The sequence below is a fragment of the Phycodurus eques genome, chromosome 12, assembly GCF_024500275.1.
Source record: "Phycodurus eques isolate BA_2022a chromosome 12, UOR_Pequ_1.1, whole genome shotgun sequence".
Lineage (NCBI taxonomy): Eukaryota > Metazoa > Chordata > Actinopteri > Syngnathiformes > Syngnathidae > Phycodurus > Phycodurus eques.
In genome coordinates, this window is record NC_084536.1 from 13,394,443 (window position 1) to 13,407,041 (window position 12,599).

Below are 12,599 nucleotides of genomic sequence, written 5' to 3' on the forward strand. Positions count from 1 at the left end.
CTGAGAATTCAATCCATTTTTTTTTTCCATTTGATGTGAATGACGTTCTCTTCAGGAAAAACAAAAAACATTTTGGAGAAAATACTTACAAGGAGAAAGATGGGTTTTTCAGGTCAGGTTTTTTCAGAAAGGTTGACATTTTCCAGAAGTCTTTTTTGTCAGACAAAAATTAAGCAGTATTTTTCAAGAAAAACTCATAATATTATGAAAATCAAAAAAATTGTGTGGTGAGAATCAAGTCATACGTTTTTAGGGGGAAAAAATGGACTACTTTTTCTTGAAAAATACATTTTTTAAGTCTTATAAGCATAAAGTGATATTTTTTTCCAAGAAAAAAGCTGCATTTGTTTTTTAGGGGAAAGTGTTTTTAAGAAAATATATATTTCTTGTATATTTTGAGTGAAAAGGTTTCATTTTTGGAGAATGCCATAATGTTTTTTTAAATGTTTTTTTTATTTTATTTGAAAAAAGTTGTATTTTGCTGGAGAAGTGTATCATATTGTTTTGCAATTTTATCCATCCATCCATTTTCTGAGCCGCTTCTCCTCACAAGGGCGTGCTGGAGCCTATCCCAGCTATCTTCAGGCGAGAGGCGGAGAACACCTTAAATTGGTTGCAATTTTATATTTTGTAATGTTATTTTTAAGGGGAAACTATTTTTGTCTGACAAGCATAATTTGTTCTTTCTTGAAAATGATCATTTTTAACAGAAAAAAAGTTCAATTTGTCTAGAATAATCTTTGCATTTTTACCATGAAAATATTTCAGATTTTTGTAGGTTTCAGGAAAAGTTGCATATTTTCGAGAATAATGGGAGCGTAATATAGTTTTATAATCAATATTTTTCTTTCCCAAGGGAAATGTTTTAGTCTTTGGAAAATAATGTTATATTTGTTCAAAAAAGAAACCAAAAGTTGTATTCAATTTGTTTCTATCATTTTTTGAAGCTTCATGAGAAAGAAGTCTTAATATTCCAACAGCAAAACAAGTCATCATGTATTTTGCAGGAATATATATTTTTGAAGTAGTCGTCGTCTTGTAAAAGTAATGTTGCCTTTTCCCTCTTAAGCCTTTTCAGTGTCTCCAAGCCTCCTGCTTCAAGATGGCTGCTCCAGGTAAATCTTGGCGTTTGTCCCGGCTTTCCTCCTCCTAACGATTGTGTTTGGAGGAGCTTCTAGCCGCTCAGGTGCGATTGGTAACGAGCTATAATAAGCTCGGCGAGGTTCAAATGACATCTAACGTCGTCCGAGCGGTCCGCTTTGACACGGAGCTATTTCGACTTCTCCGCTGCAGAACATTGGCACCGCGAGTTCAGAACGCCAAAGTCACACGATAACAAACGGCTTTGTTGTGGCGATCCACGGAGGCCGTGTGTCAAGGTGGGGCGGGTTTATGCGCTTCTGGACACCTGCCCCTAAAGATAGGACGGGATGAAATGGGGGGCGGCCAAGAACTCTTGGTTTGCTTTGACTGGAGGACGTTGAATGTGTTCCACTTTAAGACTATAATGTCCAAACAGAAAACAGTGTTACAAGAATAAAGTTGTATTTTGTACACACTGAAATTGGATTTTTTTTTTGGGAGAAAAATGGAGTCAAAACTGGCAGCACGGTGCACAACTGGTTAGCATCTGCCTCACAGTTCTGAGGACCCGGGTTCAAATCCGGTCTCGCCTGTGTGGAGTTTGCATGTTCTCCCTTTGCCTGCGTGGGTTTTCTCCGGGTACTCCGCTTTCCTCCCACATCCCAAAAACATGCGTGGTAGGTTGATTGAAGGCTCTAAATTGTCCGTAGGTGTGAATGCGAGTGTGAATGATTGTTTGTTTATGTGTGCCCTGCGATTGGCTGGCGACCAGTTGAGGGTGTACCTTGCCTCCTGCCCGATGATCGCTCGGATAAGAGCTAGCATGCCCGTGACCCTCGTGAGGAGAAGCGGCTCAGAAAATGGATGGATGGATGGAGTCAAAACATTGTATTCTTATGAGATTCACGTTTGAATGTTTCAAGAAAAAAAAGTATATTCCTCTGAGATTGAGGTTATATTATTTTCCAGGAAAAGAAATGTCATACTTTTATGAGACTAAAGTTGTATTTTCTTACAGGTTGGGGGGGAGAAAAGTCATTTTGTAATTTTGTCAAGAAAAAAGTCACAATTTTATGAGAGCCAAGTCAAAATCTTTAAGAAAAAGCATCATTTTTACTTATTTACTTTATATATTTATTTTCTATTCATTAATCGATTGTTTTTTAAATTGTAATTTTTCAAGACTAAAATGTTTTTTGTTTTTTTTAGAAAAACACGGTCTTACAGAAATAGAGTCCATTTTTTTTGCAGGAAAAGAAATTGCATTCTTATGAGATTCGAACTGTAATTTTTTAGGGGGCAAAAAAGTTTATTACTCTGAGATATATGTTGTAATCTTATGGGGAAAAAAATTGCATCTTTGTTTTAATATTTGTTGAAAAAAAGTATACTCTTTAAGAATACTTTTTTTTAAAACTCATACAAAGTATTACATTCTACATTCTATTACATTACATTCGTATTACATTACATTCTATTACAGTATCTACATTCTACATTCAAAATATATTTTTTTAAAATATTTTTTTTGTTGATGAAAAGTAATATTTTCTTGGAGTGAAAGCAGTAGTTTATTCCTGAAAAAGTAGCAGTTTTCAAGAAAAAAGTGGCATTTCTAAAATAAAAAAGTAATATAAAATTCAAGAAAAAAAGATGAATCTTTTTCACTAGAAAAAAATCAATTTAAAGACAAATGCTTATTTTCCCTTAAAAAAATATTCATAATCTTGCTAGAATAATCCTACATTATCTATTACAAAAACTGTCTTATGAGATGGAAAAAAAAACTTAAATGAATTTCCTCCTGTTGTTTCTTTCGCTCCAAAAAAGCCCCAAGCAAATTGTTAGAGTCACTCCTGTTGATTCTCGCTGAGCTGAAGTCTCACGAGATGTTTTTTTTTTTTTTTTTTGAAGAAGAAGAAGAAATGCTAACGTTAATGCGAACAAAAAGAAGGAGTAAATCGGTTAAGCCACTGAGAACTAGAGTGGGCTAATTGAATATCATTTTGAAATTAAGTGCAGAACTAAATAGAGAAAGGGGATATCTTTCAGATGAAGACTGAGCTCACGCAAGGTTTACTTCCAATTTTGACATAAAGGGAGCAATTCATTCTTTTTCTTTTTGCAACTGCGTGTTAGTACAAGTGAATGTTGTTCACTAGCTTTCAAGAAATATTGATAGATTTGATGGATGTTTGGACTTTGACCGCTATTACACTGAACGCTTAGTTCACTTATAATCACTCTGTCTGCAAAATGACAAAAACGGAGTTAAAACGGACTTAGTCCACTCTAATTCTCAGTGGATCAGTTTCTTTGAAGTCGCGCACACACATTTGTGAGGCGGCCACAACACGCGCTGAGTGTGTGTGTGTGTGTGTGTGTGTGTGTAATGTTAGCCGCACAGCTCAGTCCAGGCCAGGCCATTAAAGCAGATGTGAGCCAAGCGGGTGAAATGTAGTCTACCGGAATGTTCCACTTGACTATCCAGAGCACCCCAAGTCAGGATGAAGGAGAGTGCGCATGTGTGCGTGTGTGTGTGTGTGTGTGTGTGTGTGTGCACGCATGTATTATAGCGTTTCATTAGACCTTCTCAAGTTGCAACAGTCAAGCAAACGTTTGAGCTCATAAAAAAAATGAGATGTGCTGACTGACTTTGTCCGCGATGGCCGCTACGACGTGTTAAGTGTTGATGTAAGGCTACCTCGGAGCCATGAAAGTGTAAACACGGAATATGTTGACATTATTTCTCGTGTCTGGTGTGTGCGCACAGCACATATGTCATGTCGCGTTTCATTATCATTATTTTAGTTGGTATTAAATATGGCCTTGAAGGCAACATGGCATGATTTGTGACCTCACGGAGTGGAAACACAACACAAAAGTTGTGTTTTTTTCAACGTCCAAATATCCCATTTGAGCAAGGAAATTAGCCCGTTTAAGCAACCAACCAACCAAGCAATCATCCAAACTGAAAGGCTAACCAACCGTCCAAACTAACAAACCAACCAACCGTCCAATTAACCAACCAACAAACCAGCTAAAGTGACAACATCTGACATCTGACAAATGTATCAAACCAACTGACCAAAGTAACACACCGACCGTTGCAATTGACAATCCAAGCAACCAAAACAAAACACCGGCCGAGCAATGAAAAAACAACTCACAATCAACCAACCGCCCAAAGTAACTAACCATCCAGCTAATGTGAATGAGTGCTTGTGTGTGGATGTGGATGAGTATGTCTTTGTGTGTGCGTGTGTGTGTGCGTGCGCGCGCGCATGTTGGTGTGCATATTGCCTAAGTTGTGCTCCAAAAATAGTCACCCAGACGAGCCTCACTGGCCCTCGGACCCCCCAACGCCAGCACACACCTCCCACGTCCCACCGGTGGAAATATTTGTGTGTGCATTTGTGCGTCTTGGTGCCTCCTTCCAAATAAATCCCCCGCGGGCTTGGCAAGTCGACGTTTTTTAAGCGGTGGCAACAAGTTTGCTACTTTTCGACAGAAAAAAAAACATGGTCGCTGCAGAAGGTATCACGTTGCTGCAATGCGGCCAGCTGAAAAACATTTAGCACTCAGCGACCCATCTGTCAGTGAACAGTCGACAATTAGGACTTCATAAATCAGATCCTCATTTTGTTGTTGTTGTTTTTACATTGGAACGCTTAATAGCGGACAAACGTATGTCACTTTGAATGCTTGATGTGTTACTTTGGTTGGTTACGTTGGTTTGTTATTTCCTCTTGTTTGTAGGTTTGTTACTTTTCTTTGTCGGTTTGTCACTCAGCACAGCAGACGTTGCGTGTAGCCATGTTGGACTTGCTCGGCGACCACCGCCAAGGAAGTGCAAACTGCCAGCTGACCCTTAGCGGTGAAAGTCCACAAAGTAAACAAACAAAGAATTTGTCCAAATGTCTTGTTTTCCCCTGCTGGGCGTTTGCCGCCGCGGGTCAAAGGGAAGAGACGGGTGGAAATGTCGTAAATCAGACGGATTTTAGAATGCGATGACAAACCTAATTCCTGTCTGAAAACAGCCGAGACCCCCGAGACTCCCTCCCTCCCTGCGTCCGTCCCCCCACCAAGCGGGACTGTCATCGAAGCCGCCCTATAAACATCACAGCTGTCAGCCAAGCTCGCCCGGACCGCCATCCGACCGCTCACATGCTCCTTCTGAGGGACAATTCTGGCCCGGCGAATTCCACTTTGCATTTTGTCACATCAGACTGCTGCGGTGTTGGTAGTGGGGGGGGGGCTGCTCGTGGGGGTCCCGCCGTGTCAAAAAAACAAAACAAAAACGACCCACTGCCCGCTGGCCGCCTTGACCATCTGTTGAAGGGCACCGAGTGGCTTCATCCCAAAACAGGCACCCTAGCTGGGAAATGGGTGAGCGAGGGTCCCAGGGTGCGGGAGGGTAACGGTGGCATGCGGGGGGGGGGGGGGTCATCACATCGTGCTAAATGTTGTCACGGCGAAAGGGGAGTCGAGGAGCTTTGGAGGCCATTTTCCACTCAACAAATGCTCACACACGCAAAGGAACACACACACGCATGCTCGAGTGGTGACAACAAAATGGGCCAGCATGTCTGCTCGGCAAATTAGGAACATAAAGTTGAGAAGACTTGTTTTTGAGAAAACTAATATAAAACAAGACAATATGGAAAATAATACATTACGATGTTTGGAGGGTTTGTTAATTTGGTTAGTTGATTTGTTACTTGAATTGGTGGGTTTGGTAACTTTAGTTGGTTAGCTGTTTTTTTACGATGTTTGGTTGGTTTCATGGTTTGTTACTTAAGTAGGTTGGTTTGTTACTTTGGTTGTTTAGTTGGTTTGTTTGTCACTTTAGTAGGTTTGCGGTGACAAGATAGTGGCTAACGTGCTGGCTAGGCTAATACACAACTAAACCTGGTGAGTGGTTTACTGGAGGAATTTAGTTTTAAGAGAAGTAATATCAAATTACACGTGCAGTGCCTGGCAAACTGGGTCAATTGAGGTTAATCAATGTTGTATTGAAATCTATTCATCCTTATTAAATACTCAGTTGGTTTGTGACTCGGGTTGTTTGAAAAAGTGATTACGCTGTGGCGTGAACAAGTTATAACCCTAAAATGTCACAGTACGACTTAGCCGTCCTAAATTAAAACCTGTCCAAAGGCGCTAGTAAATTTAACTTGACATTCTGTCACGCAGCAGGTGGGAGGGATTATCATGGACCGCTAGGAAGTGGGTGGGGGCGGGTGACGGGGGAGCTCGTGGTGGGTTCAAGGGTCATGAACAGTAGAAAAGGCCGCACGTATAAATACATACACGTGGTATACGCCACATGAAAAGACGTTTACCTAGAAATGGACAACTGCATGCTCTTAAGATATCACTCAACCGACACCTGTTTACCATAGCAACAGCACCACTTCTGATGCATTGTGGGTAGCTTGTGCTTATCTTTGTTCACTACAGTAACTCAAAGTTATTGAAGCAATCAGAATAGTACCTGTACCACTTTTTATACTTGTAGAAGCTGGCATTTTCTTCCTTTTTGTGGGGGTTGCTGTTCTGTGTTTTTTTGGTAGGTAAATTGGTGGGTTGGTTGTTTGCTTTGCTCATTTGGTGATAATCTTACTTTGGTCGGTTGGTAATGGGTTACTTTGGTTACTTGGTTCATTCATTTGGTGGTTGGTTTGTTACTTTGTTTTGTTCGTTACTTTGGCTGCCTGGCTCGTTACTTTCTTACTTAGGTTGGTGGGTTGGTAGGTGGGTTGTTTTGGTCAGTTGGTGGGTTTGTTACTTTGGTTGGTTGGTGCACTGGTTGGTTAGTCAGCTGGTGTGCTAGTTTGGTTGGTTAGTTGGTTGGTTCGTGTATGACTGGTGTGTTTATTAGTTTATTACTTTGGTTGACGGGTGCAATGGTTGGTTAGTCAGTTTGTTTGTTGCTTTGGTCGTTGGTTGATTTGTTACTTTGGTGAGTTTGTTAATTAGGTTTTTGCTTTGTTATTTTGGCGTCCTACTTTCATTGTTTGTTCATAATCTGGGCGCAGAGAATCCCGAGTTGATACAGCGAATAAGAAACCAAAGTGCAATGGCGGAGATCCCGTTGTGGCCATGCAACATGAAAATGAAATAAGTAGGCTCCGAAGCCGCTCAGACCTTTATCTTCAAAACGCTCGTTATGATCACAGGACGTTGGTTTAAACTCAGCGTAGGTACGATGCTAACGACTAGCTCTGCCCCCCCATGGCTAAATATTTTGTAATTATGAAGCAGCACACACATGCGCGACTTAAATCACTTTTATCACGCTTGTCACATAAAATCGGACTGCAGAATGTGTCGGCTGCGTTTAAAGTGGTGACCCGTTTTCTAGTTGGCCCCGCCTTCAGTCTAAGTATGAGGCGGGGGGGGGGGGTTATACATGCATACATACATACATACAGTAGTGGTGGTGCGTGTCTGAATGTGTTATTTGAGTGTGGCAGCTGAACCAGGACACAAATATGCACAGACCTCCACCAAGGCCAAACAATAAAGGCATGGGGGGGAAAAAATTGCTTTGTCGACTTTGTTCACCCAAAGAACAGCAAGATGGAAAGAAGGTGGAAAAATTTCAGCTATTACAAGTGTAAAAAGGGCTGCAGGCACTGTCCAGCCTCATATATACTACCTCCAAATGCAGAATATTGCCTGGTTGATTTTGTTCCTCTATTCCATGTCGGTGTCATTGATACAGAATGGCAACCTGGAAACAAGATTTTCAGCTTCTACAAGCACAAATGTGCTACAGATGCTGTTACGGCTCTCATATTACCTCCTAATGCGGAATACTGCACATTCCGTGTCTGTGTTGTTATACCAACCAATAACCTGGACGCAAGACAGACAAATGTTGGCTTCTTCAAGTTTAAAAGGGGCTAAACGCATTCTCTCACCTCTTATAGTACCTCTGAAAGTGGAACAATTCTCAACATTTGCAAGCATACGTCTACAGGCGCTGTTACGGCTCACATACTACCTCCAAATGCAGAACATTGCCGGGTCGACATCAATCTTCTAAAAGTGTAAAAGAAGCTACAGGCACTGTCGCGACTATGATACTACCTCTGAAGGTGGAAGCATTACCAGGTCAACTTGGTCAGCCCAATGCGTGTCGGTGCTGCTAATATACTGTCCAGCTGATACTACCTCCGACGGTGGAAAATTACCGGGTTGACTTTATTCACCTATTGAGTGTCACTGGTGTAAATCCAGGAGAGCGAACTGGGAAAATAATGACAAAATGTTGGCTTCTACAAGTGTAAAATGGGCTGCAGATGCTGTTACGGCTCTCACACTACCTCAGAATGCAGAATATTGCCGGGATGAACTTTCATGGACAACACGTATGACGCATCCAATGCCTAGCTAAAAGAAACTAACCTTCCCTCACTGTTGGCGGTCAGCCTCGCCTTAGCATGAAAAACGCTGCCTTCAACCCTCACGTTACGAGAGAAAAGCCAGGTGATAATGTAACCAGCCTGGTGTTTGGGCGGGGGCGGTGAAAAGCGTCTTGTTAACAAGGCGGCTAAAACCCAACGGGCGCACTAGCATGTGTCGCCGCGGTGTCTCTTAAGGTGTGAGGTTTACGTGAGCGCTTGCTGGCTACTGTTCCTCGCACCCCACAAAGCTAAGACCCCCAAAGACACCAACGTTAACTCCAGTGGTGTCAACACGAAATTGGGTGAATATGTCAATCATAACAGGATGCAAGGGGAACATCTCTGGGATCCATACACAAAATTCAACAGGAAGTCAGAGATTTGGGTTACAACCAGCCATTTTGAGCAAATTTACAAAAAAAATCTGCCCCAGATCGGCACTAAACTGGGAGGACTTGTCGATTTTAACTGGGCGCACGAAAAAGTCTTCAGCACCCATTAATAAAATTCAACAGGAAGTCAGCCATTTTGGCTTCATGTAGACATTGTGTGATAAATTCCAAGGCTCAAACTTTGATAGAATGTTCGGGGAAAAAAATCAGTACCGGACACCAGTTTTACCAATAGACACAAAATTAGGTGGGCATGTCTATGATGAGAGGATGAGCGAAAAAGTCTCAAGAACCAACGTACGAAATTTTATGGAAAATTGCCCATTTTGGTTTGAATTCGTCATTTTGGGGCGAATTTCAAGCCGAGTACTTTGTGAGAAAGTTAGCAAAAAACAAAAAAAAAACATCAGCCCCGCACACCAGTTTCACAAGTTGACACAATATTCTGTGGAGTTGTCTATCGTTACAGATGCACAAAAAAGTCTCAACCACGGATGTATGAAAATCAGCCCTGGACACCAAAAACCAAAACCGAAAAATGTGTGACCATCTCTATCATGTTAGAACGTATAAAAAAGTCTCAAAGACCCATGCCCCAAATTGAACCGCAAATCGGCCATTTTTGAAGCACATTCTTGCGCTCGTATTTTGACCGACTCTTACTTGGCCAAGGAAGGGTAATAACTCCCCCACTACCTTAGCTAACTGGCAGGCTTCTAACGGTTCCTCAAAGCCTCAACAGGGATGCGGGCGAGGGTTCCGGGGGGGGGGGGGTGTATCCGGGTCACCTGCGCGGTCAGTCACACTATCCGCCGGACCTCTCGGGACCCCGCCCACCAGAGCGGACCTCTCTCATTTAGACACGGAGCCTGCTCGGCGGGGCACCTTTAAAAATGAGAACCACCTGCCTGTGGGGGTCGACCATATCTCCGACATCTCCTTTGACTCCAGAGGTTTTAGTGCGTGTGTGTGTGCGGGTGTGTGTCTGCGTGCGTGCGTGTGTGTGCGTGTGTATTGCTAAAATGAGCAAAAACGGCCTGCGGCTGCGAAGTGTAGCCAGTCATCTGGCCTTTAGAAGCTTTAGTCTGGTGCTGGTTATGCTTAAACGTGGCGGCCAAATGCAAACGTTTTTTTAATTGATGAATTTTTTTTTTCCAAAATAAAAAAATGCATGAGGAATTCTGGCTATGCAAATGTCATTAAAATCACAAGAATGAAATTGACCCATTTCAAAGTTTGAAAATTCAGCAAAACAAATATGAGTATTTCACTTTTTCTGCTAGACTTATTTCATTATTTAAAATGAAATTAAAATATAATGCCGTTTAAATACATTTGTAAAATTATAATGTATTATTTTTTTAATGTATTTATTAAACCTTCTGTTACGTAGTGGTGGTGTGTCAAACTGACACTTTTTAAAGTTTGATTAAATAACTTCATTTATGTTTTCTTTTAAAAATATATTAAAACAAAAATTTAATTATTAAAAATAATATGTTTTAACATCCACGACCCTAGTGAGGATAAATGTTTTGGAAAATGGATGGATGGATGTTTTTTTATTTTTATAATTATAATAATGTATTATTTTAATATTATAATGCATTACCCTTAGGTTGTGTGGCAGGTAAAATTTTAATGCTCCTTTTTGTTGTTTGCAAATTGAGAAAATTATATACTTATATATTCTGCTGGCCTTATTTTATTAAGTTTTTTTAAATTATTTTTTTAAATAAAACATTTAATTACTGAGAAATCATGGATTTATTTTGTAATCGTTTACAAAATATGCTTCACACATTATGTTTGTGTTTTGTGCGTTTATTACTGTTTAAAGTCAAGTCTGTGGTGCAGATAAACCGTTTTAAAGCTTGAAAAGTGGTAAAAATAACTAGCTAATGAAATAATGGGTCAAACTGGGGCTAAAGATCTCCTGTGCGAATCCACCCAAAGTCTTCATAAGATAACTGGACCCTCTTTTGCCAAATTTGCTTGAAAGAACATGCATGTAAAACAAAACAGATTGGTGGAAATCATGTAGTTGGGCATGACAATTTCCAGTGTGAATCCACCCTATGTCATCATAAAATGATTGGAGTGGCAGGTAAATTTTTTTTTTTTTGGCTAAATTTTCAGCATCTATGACGTCACACCGAAGCTAAACAGACCTATGATGTCAAAATCATTTCGATGCATTTTGTGTATAACTTTGCAGCCGTCTTTATGTGTCTGTGAAGATTTTTTGATTTAAGGAGTTCATCTATCAGGCACTATTTTGTAATCGGCATTACGACTTCAGTTTAAAGTCATTTAAAGAAAACTGGATCCTGCTTCTTTCGCCAAACTTAATTGAAAGTAAATACAGTATATAAAGCAATTTGATATTGTTGCTGAATGATAACTGGCCATAAAGATGAACCCAAGAAGTTGTTTTTTTTAACCAGGTCAATCAGTGAGGCATGACTTTATTGCTGTCTTTTGTCCACTTCTACTGTCAAAAGTTGTGAAGGGCACCAAAACAACCAATTAGATCCTTCTATTACCAAAATCTCATTGAAAGTATGTTTATATAAAAAAAAAAAAAAAAAAAAAAAAAAGTGGATATAGACAAATTGGAATTGGGCTTTAAGATCGCCAATGTAAATTGTGCTTAGGACACAAAGAGATAATTGGACGCCACTTCCTTCATGTAAAAAAAAAAAAAAAAAAGAAAAGAAAATAAATCTACACATCCAATAAATCTCCAATCAAAATTGAGCAGAGTCATCATAAAATGATTGGAGCTTGTTTCTGACACCAAATTTTCATCACGATGTAGATGTCTAAATTAATTTTGGTGTATTCCTGACATGCGTATTACGACCTCACAGTTAATTTTATGTGCCTGTGAAGCTTTTTTGACGTTTTTCTTGATTTAACGGTTCAACACGTGTCGCCCCCACACAGAGAAACCCCTCCGAAAAGCAAATACGTGTCTACCGTCTGCAATAATTCACGTCTACGGAATTTCGCCAGGAGATGAACAAATGTAAGAGAGCAACACTTACCAAATATGTTGCATGGGAGATTCGGACACCAAGAGGCCACTTAAAGATCGCCTTAAATTGGAGCACCAGAACCTTCTGATCTTGTTAAAGGGATCAGTTTTATTCTTCGTTCGGGTGTCGGATGCCCGCCGCTTATCCGTCAACGCCACGTTGACAATGATGAAAGGCTTCCAGGACATTCTTTTCCACTTCTGGGACACTGATGGATGGCGGAAGGTCCATTATGTCATTGATGAATTGGCAGGAGGCTGGAAATAACAGTCTGCATCATTGGCGCACCGCCAACATTATGAAATCATGCTCGTCTGCACTCATTATTTAACGTCCCTCGAGTTGGGGAAAAAAACAGGTGGTTGTAATAGTCTCAGTGGTCCTCATTGTGTTCTGATGATGGCCCAGATATGATATTTCATGAACGTGATTGGAGAGAGATGAGTAACATGCGTGTAAAGGATGCTGATTGGCCCAGGAGGCTGAATCCAGGGAGACTGGTTAGCAAGAGGGAGAGAATTTGTAGTCAATATTACACATGACTAACTCTGCTGACCATGTCAATGTGATCATCATATTTCTGTAAACTAACTCATTTCGTCCCTTGTGGGGCCGCTTTATGCTCACTTTTGTCTACATTTTAATGATGCATTAGCATAGCTCTTAAA